Below are 18,647 nucleotides of genomic sequence, written 5' to 3'. Positions count from 1 at the left end.
GATTAAAAGAGCTGAGTCTTTACAGTCTGAGCAAAAGAAGACTAAGAGGTGACATGAATGAAGTGTTTAAAATTATGAAGGGAATTAGTTCAGTGGATCGAGACTGTTATTTTAAAATGAGTTCATCAAGAACACGGGGACACAGTTGGAAACTTGTTAAGGGGAAATTTTGCACAAACATTAAGAAGTTTTTCTTTACACAAAGAACGATAGACACTTGGAATAAGCTACCAAGTAGTGTGGTAGACAGTAAGACTTTAGGGACTTTCAAAACTCAACTTGATGTATTTTTGGAAGAAATAAGTGGAGAGGACTGGCGAGCTTTGTTGGGCTGAATGGCCTGTTCTCGTCTAGAGTGTTCTAATGTGTCTCCACATTGACCACCATTGACCATTCTGTAGGCAAGCATCAAGGATTTGAACTTAATTCGTGCTGCTACTGGGAGCCAACGTATTGATCTGAAAAGACGAGTTAGATGTTCACGTCTCAGTCGGTTGAACACCAGACATCCGGTTGCAATTTGAATAATGTGCTCCAGCTTGGTAACACATGCCAGTATTCCTGCCAGCTGAGAGTTGCTGTAATCCTGTCATGGCAAGACCAAAGCCTGGACAATAAGTTGTTCTAAAGTAGACATTAGAAAATGGGTAAATTGCGGCCATGAAGAGTTGCACATGGTCAGCGACAATACTCAAATAAGCCATGGTATTCAAACGATGATGGATTGTCTAAAATCTGCTACGAAAACATTCCCCACATCATTACACCACCACCACCAGCACCAGCAGCCTGGACTGTCCACACAAGGCACCCTGTGTGTACGGATTCATAAGTTGCTGACAAATTTTGACCCTACCATTTGTGTGCCATAGCAGAAACAGATTCATCAGACAAGGATATGATTTTCTAGTCTTCAGCTGTCCAGGTTTGGTGATTATGTGCCAACTGCAGCTTCAGCTTTCTGTTCTTGGCTGACTGGAATGGAACCCAATGTGGTCTTCTTGCTGTTGTCTGAGATGCTTTTCTTCTCCGCATAGTTGTACAGAATGGATGTCTGCATCAGCATAGCCTTTCTGTCAGCTCCAACCAGTCTCCTTTGACCCTCTCTCATCAACAAGGCATTTCTGTCCACAGAACTGCCACTCTCTTGATGTTTTCTGCACCATTCTGAGTAAACTCTGGAGACTGTTGTGTGTGAAAATCCCAGGCAATCAGCCAATACCAACTCAAACCAACCATCTGGTGCCAACAAGTGTGCCAAGGTTGAAATCACTGAGATCACATTTTTCCCCATTCTGGAGTTTAATGTGAATATTAACTGAATCTCCTGACCTGTACCTGCATGGTTGTATGCGTTGTGCTGCTTTCACATGTTTGGCAGATTAGATAACTGCGTGGCTATGCAGGTGTACAGGTGACTGTTTACTACCAGTCATGGGTTTTTTCAGTTATTCTTCAAATTTAATCAGTTGAAATACGATGAATGACTTAAAATCGGGAAAAGGTAAGTAGTAAACTTGTAACAAATCTCCCCGGCACACCGAAACCGGTCAATCATTACTGCTAACCTGTCCTACTTTAAGGCAGATGATAAAAAGGATAGGCCAATATCACACCCTGCTGCACACCACCGTACACACCTTACACCGTACACACTGACCATTTACAGTACGAGAGAAGAAAAATAGCTAGAGGACAATATCCATAAACGCTGAGAAATGTATTATAATAAGAAAAGACAGGAAGAGAAAAGAAGAATAACAATCCCTTTCATCCACCCCATCCAACCCAAAAATCACCCTTATACATGCCGATGCAAAAAAATATATATATATACAGTAGGAATATCACTCCCCCAGTTCCCCTTCTGAAGTTCACATGTAAGTCCAAAGTTCCAGCCCCCGTTGGCAGAAGGTGAAACGAAGAGTATAATTGGATGCTGACCCCAAACAATGAAAGTATTAACTGTAAAATGTTCCACAGTCAGTTTGCACCATGATAAAGAAAAATAAGGTCTTCGTGAGCTCACCTGAGTCTGCGGGAAATTACAGAACACCAAATTCACAACTCAACTGTGAATCACCGACTTCCACCTAACAGTCAGGTGTTTAGGAGCTACAGGACCTCTACTCAAGGCCCGGGTAGATGTTGATCTGTTCAGTCTAATTTTTTCCTTCTTCTTCTTGGCTGTCTCCCTCTCCTTTTAAAATGACGCACTTTATGCAAATTGCTCCCAGAAAAAAAAAAGGAAAACCGGATGTCCCACCTTTGGGGGCACCACTGTCAATCACAGTCTGTAAGTACTATCCACACAAGCAAACCCGATTGACAGCAGAAAAACACATTACTTCTATTTATGTGGCAGTGCTACAAACTGCCAAAGGTTTAAATTTAGAGTTTAGGTTAGCAAAACTGGGAAAAAAGGGAATTTCACTGTATTGCAAATGGACCTTCTCCAGGGAACAACTAATAGGTTACAATCTACAGATGTTCTGCAGCAATTAAAGTAAATGAAGCCTTGCAAGTTGAAGCAAACAGTTTGCGCAGGTGTCCCACCTTCTGTTGATTACTTAAAAACCCTCCATGTGAATTGTTGGAACTGACTGTGTTACTACACCCTCAGAAGTACGACTTGGACAATACTCTAGTGCTGGAGTCTCCAACCTTTTTTCACCTGAGAGCTACTTTTACAAAATGAAAAGGCCGAGAGCTACTCGTGTTTTCTAACGTTTATTCTCATATCTTATTTCAACCCAAACACACTGAATAAGCTTGTTTTGCCTCAACATTTACAAAATGTTGGTGTCCACAACTCACATTTTGCATTAAAACATCACAAAAAATATTTAGTTCACCTGCAAGTGCATTTTGTATGTCTGTATGCATTTTCCAATATGTCTCACACTATTGAATTAAAACATGAGTGCTGTCAAAACAAAACAATGCAATTCCAAATACACAGATATGACTTATTCATTTATCATTTTGTCACATGTCACTGTTTCACTTTATTCACAGGTCCAGTTGCATGTGTGATGTGTTTTTGAGTTAGTGAGATGACTGGCACTGCATGGAGTCAACAAGAGAGGCAGGTGTCTGGTGGAGTGCAGCCACTCAGGGTCACTCTTATGGAGGTCATTCAAATGTTCGTTTGATTTCATGACATTCATGTCAGACTCACCAAGGTATGGAGACCCAAACAAAGAAGATAGATAGATAGATAGATAGATAGATAGATAGATAGATAGATAGATAGATAGATAGATAGATAGATAGATAGATAGATAGATAGATAGATAGATAGATAGATAGATAGATAGATAGATAGATAGATAGATAGATAGATAGATACTTTATTAATCCCAAGGGGAAATTCACATACTCCAGCAGCAGCATACTGATAAAGAATAATATTAAATTAAAGAGTGATAACAATGCAGGTATACAGACAGACAATAACTTTGTATAATTTTAACATTAACTCCGCTTAGCTAATGAACGAGAGAAAAATTGAATTCAACTTCGTTTGATATTTAAAATAAAGTCTTACATAGGTCTTGATGAGTTTGAGTCCGTGTATGCCACATTGAAAAGATAGATTACAATTCAGATTGTGGATCGTGATTTTGTGTTAAAAGGATCGTGATACGATTTTTTGGAAAGATCGCCCACCCCTAATTTGACTAATCAAGTTTTCAAATTTATGTAGGATTCATTAACTCTTTTGCGAGCTACTTGGAAAGGGGTTGCGAGCGATGTGTTGGAGAGCCCTGCTCTAATGGCCAGAAAACATCAATTAACAATTAAATTAAATGAGACAGAGCGCTATTACCCTTAGAAGTATAAACATTTCATTTAGTGGTGCAGTGGTAGCGCTGCTGCTGCTCAGTAAGGAGACCTGGGTTCGCTTTCCAGGTCCTCGCTGCGTGGAGTTTGCATGTTCTCCCCGTGTCTGCATGGGTTTCCTCAGGGTGCTCCGGTTTCCTCCCACTGTCCAAAGACATGCAGGTTAGGTGCATTGGTGATCCTAAATTGTGCTTAGTTTGTGTGTGTGTCCTATGGTGGGCTGGCGCCCTGCCCGGGGTTTGTTTCCTGCCTTGCACCCTGTGTTGGCTGGGATGGGCTCCAGCAGACCCCCATGACCCTGTGTTAGGATATAGCAGGCTGGATAATGGATGGATGGATGCAAACCAAAGTGTCAGTGAGTACAGTAGTGTCCTACACAGTCCAAAGTCAATTGGAAACTGGAAGAAACTCTGATAAGAAGAGATCTACTTTTGACCAGTAGTGTATTGTTTAATGTTTTTTTCATAATCAGAGTAGTAGTATTATGTTCAACTAGCCTGTAATGGCATGGTCTCCAATACATTTCCCTAGTCAAAGTATTCTTCAACTGGCACTTAGCAGACTAAATGGTTGTCTTTATCTGAACACAAAAGCAGTCTAGGACCTGTGAGACATCAGTACTCAGCACTGTGACACCACGCCAAGCCCACAAAGATAACAGTTTTTTTTATTACTTATTTATTTTTGCTTTAATAAGCTTTCATGTCCAGCTGACAATTTCATTCAGCCCACCTTTAGATCCAAGACTAAATAATTTGATGCCAGCTGCCACAGAACTCTTTTTGGCAGCCAAGACAAATGACTTTCCTAACTGCTACTTGGCTTGCTACTGATGGCTTTATAAATCAAAATGGTCTCTGCCTTCATTTTAATTACATTTTTGGAAATTTAAATTAAAATAATAAAAAAAAAGAAAAATCCTCCTTCGGTCGAGATTAACCACAGTCATTTGCCTTTCAAAATTGACTTTTATTCCTTGAATTTTTGGTTGACTGAACTTATGACATAACCCACCCATGCATTACCATGTGTGACAGAGGGCCATGTCTTCAATTAGATAGCAAGGAACAACAAAAAGATTTTTTTAATTAATTTGATACAAACTGCCTGCGATAGGAAGAGTTAGTGTTTCCCATTTGGGGCTTGTAGGAAAGTTACGAAGCCCGTCAAGAACATTTGCATGCCTGCTCTCATTCTTCACTTAATCTACTCCTAAATATAACGTTGCTTTGTCAGATGATTTATAAACCAATCCATCCATCCATCTTCTATTTCACCTCATCCTAAGTAGGCATGAGATGCAAGGCAGGACAAGGTGCCAGTCTATCATTGGGCGAACACACACACACACACACGGGCCAGGTTAGCAACGCCAATCCACCTAACTTGCATGTCTTTGGACTGTGGGAGAAAACCGAAGCACCCAGAAGAACCCCACATGGACATGAAGAGAACGTAAGCTTGACACCGGCAGGACTAAATGTTTTCCATATCCTCTTATTAGGAAAAGACTCACTAGTGTTGTGCACTGATTGGATGGTGATACTGATTATTTGCATACATAGACATGGATTAGTTTGTAGGTTTCATACATAAGTGTTTAAAGATAATCATCTACTTCAATTAAAAGCTGAGCCTTTTCAGTTTAAGCAAAAGGAGATTAAGAGCAGACTTGACTGAAGTGTTCACAATTCTGAAAGGAATCAGTCCGGTGGATCGAGACTGTGACTTTAAAATGAGTTCATCAAGAACATGGGGATACAGTTTTTGTTAAGGGTGAATTTCATACAAACATTGAAAAGTTTTTCTTCGCACAGAGAAGCATAGGCACCTGGAATTAGCTACCAAGTAGTTTGATAGACATTAGGACTTCAGGGACCTTCAAAACTCGACTTGATGTTATTTTGAAAGAATTAAGTGGAGAGGACTATTGAACTTTGTTGGGCTGAATGGCCTTTTCTCATCCAGATTGTTCTAATGTTCTAACTCAGTATATGCTAGTTAGTTGTAGTAATAGGAGCTCAGGAAACACACAGAGAGATAAAGGACTCGGAGTATTGTGGACTCAAAGTATAATTTTACCTCAGGGAGGTATGGTGGTCTAGGGATTAGCACTGTTGCCTCACACCTTGGGCCACATTTTTGGCCTCAGCAATCAGTCCAGCATAGTTTTCAGATACTTCCCTAGCCTTCAGGAACAATTAAATGTGCATTGTCACATTATAATGCACTGTCACGCACATGTGATTGAGAGATAGCTAAAGAGCCTGAATAATAGTAGTACCATGCCAGACCAGGGGGAGGCGAGCTGCACTGACTTTCTCTCTCAATCCTCTGCAGACCATCCATGGGAAATCCCGTTAGGTTCCGGTGCCATTGATCACGTCACTTCTGATTCTGAAGACATCACTTCCAGCACCATTGATGACGTCACTTCCGGGACTGGCGCTATTGATGGTGTTACTTCTGGTCCTGAAAAACATCACTTCCTGTGCCGGTCCTGATGATGTCACTTCCTGTCCCAGCCTTTAAAGCCACCATATTCTCACTCTCTAATCAGTTCTGTTCTGGACTCAAACCTGAATACAACTCATCAAAAAACAACCCTTTTCCATGCAGCCTGGGTACAATATATGGGTGGCTGCCCCCAAACCTTTTTGATGTCTTTGTGTTATTCTTGTGATGGCACTAAAAAACAATTCAGCTTCTCCTTCCTCATTGACTGCAATGCATTTCATTGAGTTCCCTGAGAATCCTGAACATTTTCATGTTTTCGCCAAACTCAAGGTGAAGTGAATGAATTCAGCAGGGTTTGCTTATCACTCTTTGTCACATATTGTATTGTGGCTGTGTCCACTCCTTACACCTTTCTAGACTACAATTTGCAACCTTTTTGCAGCCCTCAACTGGCTTAAACAGGTTTGGTAAAGTTATGTTACTTTTTAACCCCTTAACCGCCCTCTGCCGGATATATCCGGCACCGTTGTTTTATTGCTAGCGCCATACTGCCGGAATTATCCGGCACATTTGCCTGTGGTTATATGAATGCCTGGCAAGTAGTATAACTGACGGTTTGGCGTGGGTATTATTACTACGTTGTATTTCGACAAGTCTGTGGTTGTTTTGGCCAGTCATGTGACGTGATTCGCATGTAACAGCTGTGAATATGGCGAAACGTAAACTGACTTCAAGTGAGGCTTTGCAGGCGATTTTGGACAGTTCTGATCATGATTTTAGCAGTTCTGAAGAAGATTTTAGCGACAGTGATGAGCAGCAACGTGCGCTGCATGATACTGTGAATGAAGACGCATCGGATGATGGCGATGAGTGGGTGTATCCCCAGCATCTCAACTGGGCTGCTGCCCGAGGTGAACTACCTTTTCTGCATTCATTTGAGGGAACGTGTGGCTTTATTGTTGATGTAAACAATTACACTGCTGAGCAGTTTTATGAGCTGTTTGTGTCACCTGATTTGATCAGACATTTTGTTCATCAGACAAATCTGTATGCAGCACAGTTTATTGAGAAAAATCCCAATTTACCTCCACATTCCCGTGTTCGTGCTTGGTTTGACACTGATGAAAACGAAATGAAAAAATTCATTGGGATTTTGATGTTGATGGGAATAATCAGAAAACCAGATATTGAGATGTACTGGTCTACAGATCCTATGTATGCAACACCTGTTTTTGCAGCTGTCATGACACGTAACCGATTCTCTTTGCTGCTGAAATTCTTTCATTTGAATGACAACAGAAATGAGCCAGATAAGAAAGATCCAAACCGCGACCGCTTGTTCAAGCTACGTCCTTTGATTGATCATTTATTTGAAGCATTTCAGTTGCCCTACATGCCAGGACCGTCAGTTGCAGTTGATGAAAGTTTATTGTCGTGGAAGGGCCGCTTACAGTTTCGACAGTATCTACCATTGAAAAGGGCACGGTTTGGTATCAAGATGTTTTGCTTAGCTGAGAATTCAGGTTACATTTATAGATTTCGTGTATACACTGGCAAAGAGGATCCTATGAGTAGTATTTCAGCAGTGTTGCCAGATGAATGTAAGGACTTTGGACTTTCAGAAAAACGCTGTCATGTCTGTTCAAAGAAGGGTCAGCGTAGAGACGTCAAGACCTTCTGCTCAAAGTGTCCCAGCAATCCAGGACTTTGTGCAGTTCCCTGCTTTGGCCTGTGGCACAGCAAACTCAAATACTGGGAATGAAACTATGATTGACTGAACTACTTTTGACTTTTGAATTACTTTTGACTGTTCCGTTTTTGTAGTTGACAATAAATCCAGAAGCCTGAGAAAAGGTACATTTTGTGCTTTATTATGTGTTTGCCCATTTCTAGAACTTGCACAACATTTAGTGGTCAATACTGCTTGAATAAATGTAAAAAATGTAAAAAAAATGTAAAAAAGTAAAAAAACGAAAATTGTTCAGATTTCGCCTGGCGTGGGGAATATTTAGGGAGTTGGCGGTTAAAGGGTTAATGGACTGTACTCTCTCCTATTTTTAGTCGTTGCTGGAAAGGGGGATTTGAAAATCACCCCTTGATGGAACTTTCAATGCATAACCATGTCTGGTTCTAATCAATATATTATTCTGATAATTTAAAACCAATGAAATTTTGCAGAACAAAAGAGCGCAGCACCTGTCATGTGTGTGTGTGCATTGGGGAGAGCTCAAGTGCTCTTGTAGCTGTGGGTGAGTAAGGCAGGATCAAGGCCGGGTCAAACGTGTGCTGAAAGAAATCTCTCAGTTCAGAAGTTTGTTTCAAAAGATTTAGTGAAAATTCAAAGCAAACAGTCCACACAAGAATAAAGAAAAAAGGTTGTTACACACTGTGAAGGACGGACGGGACTCATGCCCAGCCGGGACATCCCTTTGGCATTGAATCCGGGGGAACAGCCATGGGCTGCACACTACGTTCCCCGGAATGCTTGAGGGCAGTCCCCCTGGGTTGCATCAGGGCCACAATCCTGGAACACCGGAGGTCAGTCCTGTTGGGCTCCGTGGTCACCGCCTGTGGGAGCTGCACGGCTTCCTGAGTCCGTGTGGGCTGTGATGCAGCCACACCCGGAAGTGCATCCTCAAGTAGGTCAACAAACACCTGGAGCACTTCTGGGGGTTCTATAAGAGGAGCCTGCAGCCACTACTCAGGGCGCCAGAGTCGGGAGGAGGAGGACAAAGCTGCCTGGGAGGAGTGAAGGAAGAAGAATGTGTTTTTGGGTGTTTTTTCTTTTGTGTGTGTTTTGGGTACTGTGTAGGGCCTGTGGTACATGGGGAAGACATGCCCCATGGCTGAAGAAAAATGAATCCTTTGTTTCATTTTTACATGCCATGTCAGTCTGTGTCGGGTCGACGCCTATATAGCGCCTTTGCCAGACACACGTAGAATAAAAGGCAAAAAAATTGGAAATAATGTCTCTTCTCTGAACTTAACCTTTTCTTGTCAAACTTCAGTTGTTTCTATACTTAAAGATGTTTTATTTTGCCTTCGGTACGTTCACTGCATGTTCAATAGAGCTTGTTACGTTACATACTATTGGGCACGCTACTCTCGGCAAGGCAGGCCACTAACTGAGGCTTCTCTATAGTCAGAGAGTCAAGAAATCGTTAGTATATACCAATTTAATTCAGCTTGTGGGGCTTATAAGAACCTCCCATAGACTATGCACTAATATATAGGCACACATTTAATGTAACTTAACACTAGAATTCCTGAAACCTATGAAAAAACTCATAATCCCAGCCCACCTTAAATCCCTTTGCACCTCTCCACCAGCGTCTTTTGCTTTGTAAATGTGTCGATCAGCACAAGCAGCAAGCAGCCTGCTAACCACCATCGGAGCTCATCTTGGGCAAAAAGCTCTCCCAGCTCACAGCTCCTTATCTGCGTGTGGTGCCTGGAGTTGTATAGGCTAAAAAATATATCGTTATTTGGAATACATACATTTCATGTGTGTTCCATGTCTACAACGATCTGGGTAAATTGTAGGATGAAGTGCAAGGCAGGAATCATTGAACACGTAACTAAAAAAGAAACATTTTTCCTATTTTAGTAATTATTGACAAAATGTACTCATGAAGTTTATAATGTGTGAAGACTGAAGTCCAAATATCAAATAAACAGTTTCACAAAAGATACAAGTATTGCAAAACAAGTGTACTTTTATTCAAGAATATAATCATAGAAAAAGAACTCGGTTTAGGGTACAACGCTGACACGATAGCTTTGTTGGCGCAGCATTAAGAACTGCTGACTGGTAATAAAAAGGTCGCCAGTTTCATTCTGAGCATGCTCGGTTTGAGTAGTGAGCTGCTCTTATTGTTACTACTATACAATAAAAGCATACATTTGAGTTGAGTCTGTAACAGCCGGTGTAAATTTAGGGTACTTGTAAAAGTTAGTTTTTTTTATTCAGTTTTATTCTCTCAGTCGCATTCATGCTCCCCCCGATCTGACACTGCTGTTTTCAAATAAAGACATGCTATAACAGAGGTGAACTCAGATGAGGATGAGGGTTCTACATCAGAGAAAGAGAATTTAAGCCCTCCCTGCAAGAAACGTCCACTCACACATAAGAACAATGCAGCTGCACCAGGCGTAAAGGCGAAAGATGGCACCATTTGGATGCAGCAAGAGGTCGGATGTCATCCTGCCAGTGAATGTGCCACACACATGTCCTTCAAAGAAACAGCAGGGCTTACAGAGCTTGCCAAGGTATGGTGCGAAGTCCTGTTTTTGATTATGTTTTCTGATGGTCTTTATATGAAAATATTTACATGTTACTTATGTAAAAGCTACATTGAATTTTATTTACCTATTTACCTTGATTTATTTACTTATCTTCCTACAGCGTAAAGTCACCACTTCCTGTGTCTGTTGACATGGACTCGCCTCTTCCTGCCGACTACGCCATTGTAAGAGAAAAGAGATGACAACGATAAAGTGTTGGGGTACCAGCCTGGTAAACCTGTATAACTAGACTGCAAAGCAAAAGAAAAAATGCACAATAACTGTGGAAATGTCTTTTCAGACGCCAGTTCAGGATCAAACTGTTTTCAATCCTTACGGCATTAAGACGCGGGTCCAGGTAGACAAATACCGGAAGTAATGTCAGAAGCCTTCAATCATCCCGTCTGCAGATGGGGGACGAAAAATGCCATTATGGCCCAGCTCCCACCACTAGAGTGGAATTGCTGTCACTAGAGCCCTTCAGCTTACCCCTTGGTGCACACACATGCCACACCTTAAAGAAATTTCTAAATTGATCTTATTCGGCCAGGGGTGTCGAAATCCAGTCCTGGAGGGCCACAGTGGCTGCAGGTTTTCATTCTAACCATCTTCTTCATTAGTGACCAGTTTTTGCTGCTAATTAACTTCTTTTGCCTTGACTTTAATTCACTTGACTCAGGCCCCTTAGTTGTCTCTTTTTCCTTAATTAGCAGCCAAACAGTAACAATGTGCCCATCACACACAATATGTAGAAATAAAGAAAGGTGTTGGTTTCAGTAAGGTTGATCCCTCAGGTCACCAAAACATCTTGACGATGTTCTTCGAAAAAGTTTTGGAAATGTCTGCTGTGGCAGAATGAGAGCAGCAACAAGCCATGGGATTAAATAACGGGTTTAATTACCAGCAAGAATCGTCTCCTCATTAAGAGATTGGTTGGAGTGAAATTGGTTGGAGTTTAAAATCCCAGTTTAGCTGGTCATCTGTTGGCTCATTTCACATCTCATTTCTGTTTGGCTGCCATTTAATAAAGAAAGAAAGAAATTCAGATGACTGAATCCTTAAAAACAGAGCTATTAAAATGAAGGGAAAAGGAGTTAATTAGCAGTGAAAACTGGTCACTGAGTAGGAAAAGGGTTAGAATGAAAACCTGCAGTCACTGCAGCCCACCAGGCCATGGAGTCCGACACCCCTGTATTAGGCAATTCCTTTTTGCCTTATAGTGATTTTAAATGTATTCATCTTTTTTACATTCTTCACATGCAAGACTCTAATTGCTCTCCATGTTCATAATGTGAATGGCATGATTAAATAATAGCATGACTTAACTTAGCAGTCCTGCCATATGGTTAATTGTCTCCTGCCATTACTTATAATTCAGATTCCTGTCCATTACCCGCCGAAGCACAAGCTGCTCTTATTCGTATTTTTCTCCTGTTTTTAGCACAGTCTCCTCTCTTAATTCTTATTCAGCTGGGAAACTATTAAACAAGACAAACTCCTGCCTCCTAGCCTTTAAGTCATTCATTCACTGGTGTGTAAGTCACCTAAAAGTGGTTAATTAAAAACTTGGTTATCTACATGAATGACCTCAGTAAAAAATTCACCAGTGATCAAATAGGAGCCTAGGCAAATCTTCAACCAACAAGATGGCAGTTACTCTGAATAAAGCAACAAAGTGAATCCTTGTGTAGCATCAGATATCCAGTATTAAAGGTTTAACATCTACAAGTCACCTGCTATGAAACGAGTACTATACATTTCCAGAATAAATATTATAGATAAGGCTTAAAGACAAATCATTTGTTGGGTTCAGATGTGCCTCTACGTGCAACAAGGCAGATTAGCATTAACTCTTTGAGGGCTGAATATTTTTTCCAAAAAACTCAGTTTTCTGAAAAGCACCCAATGCACTGGTTTCACACATAAATCAACATAAAACGTCTGTTGCTACATGCTGTGGCCACAGCTATTAGTGCCTGTTCAGCATCTCTGGCAGCAGTGGCTGCTCGATGGCCAGCAGGAATGCACGGCAGGCTGGCTACCTCTCTGTCTTCACACAGCAGGTGGGTGACAGTGACAGTCGCAATGTGACACAATGTGGTTTGTACCTCTTGTCATCATAAGTGGTGGTCGTCCTAGGCGAATGCTGCTGTAGGTATATCCGCTACACGAACGTGTTCAGCACCACAATTAGCTGGGGACCGATAGACTGATACTGGTACCTCACTTTCGTTTTCCATCTCCAGATCACTTGGATCAAACTCACAGTCTGAAAAAGCGATATGGGATATAATACGTAAAATGTTCATGGAGTATTTTGCTTTGCACATTTGCTTTAGTCTTGCCAGATGTTGCTGCTGTTTTAGAGGTTGATTGCTCTTCACTACTCATGCACAATGTCAAATCAACAAAGATACATAACTTTCCTTCAAGCAAAGAAGAGTAGAACTAAAACATAAGGGTGAGTTTTGTTGCAGTTTACAGCCGATTACCATCCTGTACCCACTAAATTTCGACAAAAGTCAACATCAGCCCTGAAAGAGTTAATATCCTTTGAAAGTCTTTGAAATGGATGTCTTCACAATGAGAGACCCCAACTGAAATGCATCTGTCCCATGCCACCAGTGAAACACAGAGTTGTCCTGTACAGCGTGCTTCTAGGCACAACTCAGGAATTTAAGACTGCTGAAGTGATTAAGTTATGAATAGACATGTAAATTACATATAGCTTGAATATCATTAAAAATACGCGTTCACAATAAAGAGTGAAGCCACCCGACTCACTAGACACAGAGGCACAAGTTCCAGCACTACACAGACTTTATTTCGCAGTTTCCAGTTTGGTCAATAAACCACCACACAGCACACGGTTCCTTTCTCTTCTGTCTCCACTCCTCCCTCAGTCTTCGTCTTCCACCTTTCCGAGTTGTGCCAGCTGTCCCCTTTTTTAGAGCACTCCAGCTGTTCCATGATCTCCTTCCGGCTGCACTTCCGGGTGTGATGGCAGCCCTGTAGAGGACGGCTTAGCCGTTTTCCATATGCCCCCTGGTGGTGCCCGCGTCCCCAGCAGGGTTGAGTTTCCCTACCCTGTTGCACTGTAGCAAGCCAAGGGGGCTGCCCTCTGTTGCGCCGGGGGAGGTATTGTCCCAAGCAAGCTCCTTCCCCCGGTCCTTCCATTACGGAGGCGTCCCGTTACAATACGTGTTTGTAAAGTTGATAAAAAGGGTGGCACAGTGGCATAGTGGGAGCACTGTTGCCTCGCAGTACAGACATCAGGGTTTGCCTCCTGGGTCCTCCCTGCGTGCATTTTACCTGTTCTCCCCTCACAGGTGGTGCAGTGGTAGTGCTGCTGCTTTGCAGTAAGGAGACTGTGGAAGATTGTGGGTTCGCTTCCCGGTTCCTCCCTGTGTGGATAGCGCTTTGAGTACTGAGAAAAGCGCTAAATGTAATGAATTATTATGTCTTTGTGAGTTTCCCTCGGGTGCTTCTGCTTCCTCCTACTATCCAAATACAATCAGGCTTGGTGAACTGGCGACACTAAATTGGCGCTTATGGGTGTTTGGTGTGTGGGCCCTGCAATGGACTGGCACCAGGATTTGTTCCTGCCTTGCACCCTATGTCAGCTGCGTTAGGCTCCTCTGACCCTGGTCTGGATTACACAGGTTAAAAAAGACACGGCATAATAAGAAACCCAAGGATTAGGGTCCATTGAGAATGGCATGGAGGTGCAGAAGTTACTGCCAGTGATGCTTATTTCCGGCGATCTCAGTTGAATTCTGGAGTCAATCATTTCTAAAGCGATCACGTTCTGCAAACTTTTATTGCGCTGTAGGTTTAATTTTTAAATAGACTAGGGGGCTTTCCCCCCTGCTCGCTTGGCTCGCCAACTCCCCTGTGGGCCATACGTGCTCGTCATTTCCCGGATCTACAGCCAGCGACGAACCGTGCTGTGCTTTTGGATAAACACGAATATCAACTCTGTCTTTGATATCTCCGTCTTTCGAAACTATTATCGCTGACAATTCGGCACATGTTGGTTTATTATATATGCGAGTGTGATCTTTCGGATTCATATAGAAATCCAAGAAAACTTCTTTGTCTGTGTTTTTCGGATAAATTTTGTGTAAAGTGCGATACTTTTGGACGTATGAATTTGTATCCATTATTGAGTGTAGAATTTCGATTCTATGTTGCATCGCTTCTTCGTGATCATAAATATAAACTTGACCGAATTGTGGTTTCTTTGAAATTAAACTTGTATTAGCTTTAATTGTTGCGGGACCACAGATTCTCATAGCGTATGATCCTGAATCGTGTAAATCTACGTTTTGAGCATTGAATGATGTGAACTCGAACAGATTTTTGTCGATTCGGATATTTTGCCTGTAGTGTCTGTGGATTTCACTTTCACCAAATTATCTCTCTTGAAAAAGTTTCGTCTCGTCACAAGATTTTTTTAAGATTTTCCCATTCATCTACACTCAATAACCCATAATGACAAAGAAAAATGCATTTTGGGAAATGTCCATCCATCCAACCATTTTCCAACCCGCTGAATCCGAACACAGGGTCACGGGGGTCTGCTGGAGCCAATCCCAGCCAACACAGGGCACAGGGCAGGAACCAATCCCGGGCAGGGTGCCAACCCACCGCAGGACACACACAAACACACCAAGCACACACTAGGGCCAATTTAGAATCGCCAATCCACCTAACCTGCATGTCTTTGGACTGTGGGAGGAAACCGGAGCGCCCGGAGGAAACCCACGCAGACACGGGGAGAACATGCAAACTCCACGCAGGGAGGACCCGGGAAGCGAACCCAGGTCCCCAGGTCTCCCAACTGCGAGGCAGCAGCGCTACCCACTACGCCACCGTGCCGCCTTTGGGAAATGTTTGAAGATTTATTAAAATTAAAAACAGAAGTCTATCATTCATGGAAGTTCAGAACCTTCACAACCTTGCCTGATGAAGGGGCCTTAGCTGCCTCGAAAGCTTGCATTTGTAATCTGTTTAGTTAGCCTTCTCCCGTATCAATCTATGACTAACACGGTACAACACTCTACTGCTACTGCTATATTCACAAAGTATTCAGACCCTTCATTCAGTATTTTGTAGAAGCCACTTTGGCAGCAATAACAGCTTTGCATCTTCTTGAGTAAGTCTCCATAGGCTTTGCACACCTGGATTTAAGCAATGTCTCCCAATCTTTCTAGCAGATCCCTTTAAGCTCCATTAGATTGGATGTGAAGCATCTGTGAACTGACATTTTCCGAGCTCACCACAGATGTCCTGCTGGATTTAAGTCTGGACCCAGGAGGCTTTGGCTTGGCCGCACAAGGATCCTCAGAGACTTCCCCTAAAGTCACTCGCGCATTGCCTAAGCTGTATGCTTCAGGTCATTGTCATAGTGAAAAGGGAAACTGTTACCCCGGCCTGAGGTCGCAGGATTTCTTTCAAGGAAAATTCTTCTTGAGATGTGTCTAGAACTTGATTAGAGCCCACCTACGGCAAACTGAATTGACTGACCATCATTTAGTAAACGCACACTTGTATATAGAAGGTCCCACAATTCATAATGCATGTAAGAACAAAAACCAAACCATGAAGTCCAAGGAACTCTCTATAGACCTGTGACCTTAGGCTGGGGTAACAGTTCACTTTTCAGTATGACAATAACCTGAAGCATACAGCTAAGGCAATGCAGAGTGGATTTGAACCAAGTCTCTGAGTGTGTGTGACCCCCATGATCAAATTGTTGTGATCAGGGCAAAGGGATAAAACCATTTCTAAAGCTTTGAGTGTTCCCAGAGGCAAAGTGGCCTCAATAATTGCGAAATGGAAAAAGATTGGAGCTACCAGGAGTCTTCCTAGAGTTGGCTGGATGGCCATTCTTGGTAAATGGACAAGAAGAACCCAGTGGTTACTCTAACACAGCTCTGAGATGGGAGAACATGTTGGAAGGTGGAGCACCTCTGCAGGTCCTCCATCAATCAGGTGTTTATAATAAGGTGGCTAGACAGAAGCCACTCTTGAGTAAAAAAGCATATGACAGACTAAAGGACTCTTAAAGCAGGAGCAAAAAGTATATCTGGTCTGAAGAGACAAAAAAATGAACTCTTTGGGCAGAACTCTAAGCACTGTGTTTGGTGAAATCCAACCACTGCTCATCACCAGCTTAACGTAATGTCTTTGGTGAACCATGGTGGTGACAGCATCATGCTATAGGGGAAGCTTCTCCGAGAGGTTCAAGAAAAAATCCTGCTCCAGAGAGCATGAAACCATTAACCATCACCTTTCAATATGAGAATAACCCAAAGCAAATAGCCAAGAAAAGGCCTGTTCTGATGTGGCCCAGCCACACCTTAGACTTAAACCCTGTAGAATATCTGTTGAAAAACCTTAAAATGGCAGTTTACAGACACTTCCTATCCAGTTTAATGGAGCTTAAGAGGATCTACCTGGAAGAGTGGGATAAACAGCCCAAAGCCAGGTGTGCAAAGCTGGTAGATACTTACAAAAGAAGACCCAAAACCTTGAATTGCTACCAAAAGGGGCTTCAACACAGGGTGTGAATACTTATATAACTGAAAGATTTCAGTTTTTGTTTTTTAAATTAATTTGCAAACCTTTCTGAGACATGTTTTCATTTTGTCATTATGGGTAGTTCAGTGTAGACTGATGGGGAAAAAATGTCAAATTTATCCATTTATAATTAACCCTACAACACAATAAAGTGCGCAGAACTGATGGGGTCCACTGTATTTTTTGCAAATGACCTCTTTTCTCAGCAGGTCCACTGGTTCTCTCCCCCATGCCAAAGGTACATGGGTTATCCACTATGGTGGCATTAATGTGACCCACTATGAATGAGTGAGGATGTGTGAGTGAATATTCACTTCAGGGCGGCACTGTGGCACAGTGGTAGCGCTGCTGCCTCACGGTAAGGAGACCTGGGTTCGCTTCCAGGGTCCTACCTGCGTGGAGTTTGCATGATCTCCCCGTGTCTGTGCGGGTTTCCTCTGAGTGCTCTGGTTTCCTCCCACAGCCCAAAGACATGCAGGTTAGGTGCTTTGGCAATTCTAAATTGTCCCTAGTGTGTGTTTGGTGTGTGGGTGTGTGTGTGTGTGTGTGTGTGTGCCCTGCCTGTGTTTGTTCCTGCCTTGTGCCCTGTGTTGGCTGGGATTGGCTCCAGCAAACCCCCAGTGACCCTGTGTTAGGATATAGCGGGTTGGATGATGACTGACTGATGATATTCACTGCAATACACTTTCAGTTCATCCTTCCTTGAATCCAATGCTGTTAAAAGAGACTTCAGTGGTTCACCTTCTGAAGCAGAGAAAGCAGTTCTGAAAAATGGACAGACACAACCACAAAAAAGAGGCGTCTGATATACTGATAGGCCCGTGCTGTGCAAAAGGGATACCCTTTGAGAGACGCAGAATAAAAAATAATTAAAGGCATTGTGTTTTAACACTTTGCTGTCCTCTAGTGGCATGGACAGTGAAAGCAAAGCTCAGAGTGACCCTGCCATGCAGGGAGTTTTGCATTTATATGAAGAATTATGAATAATTTACATCCCAGGCATACCAATAACAAACACTCCAACTGTAATATAGTCATATTTTTATAAACTCATAAAGCAACCCTCTAATATCTTGCTGACACTTTTGTATTTATTGAATTTATATGTAAACTACTTAATAAAAAAATATTCTACGTCCTTTAATATAGTAATTTTGAAAAAGCATATTACTTTAGAAAAGTTTAACGCCTTCCAGAATATGAAATGATTTTATAGACGATATTCAAATGTGGTTTGAAGGCTATGAATTTTCTTTCCATTTCATTATTCACTAGTGTGATTGTGGGTGTGTGTGCACATGAATGTGTCCTCCAATGGACTAGAACCACATCAGGACCTGAATCTTTATAGCTGGATAAGAAAGTCAAGTCAAGTCGAGTTGAGGATGCATTGCCGCACCCACAACATGATGAAACAGCTCGGGATCCCGGTTGGCAACCCCCCAGGCAGACACATGGTCCAGTTCCACCCTCCA

Source organism: Erpetoichthys calabaricus, chromosome 5 (genome assembly GCF_900747795.2).
Source record: "Erpetoichthys calabaricus chromosome 5, fErpCal1.3, whole genome shotgun sequence".
NCBI classification, from domain to species: Eukaryota; Metazoa; Chordata; class Cladistia; order Polypteriformes; family Polypteridae; genus Erpetoichthys; species Erpetoichthys calabaricus.
The sequence above is the reverse complement of the archived record's forward strand: the minus strand, read 5'-3'. Positions refer to the sequence as shown.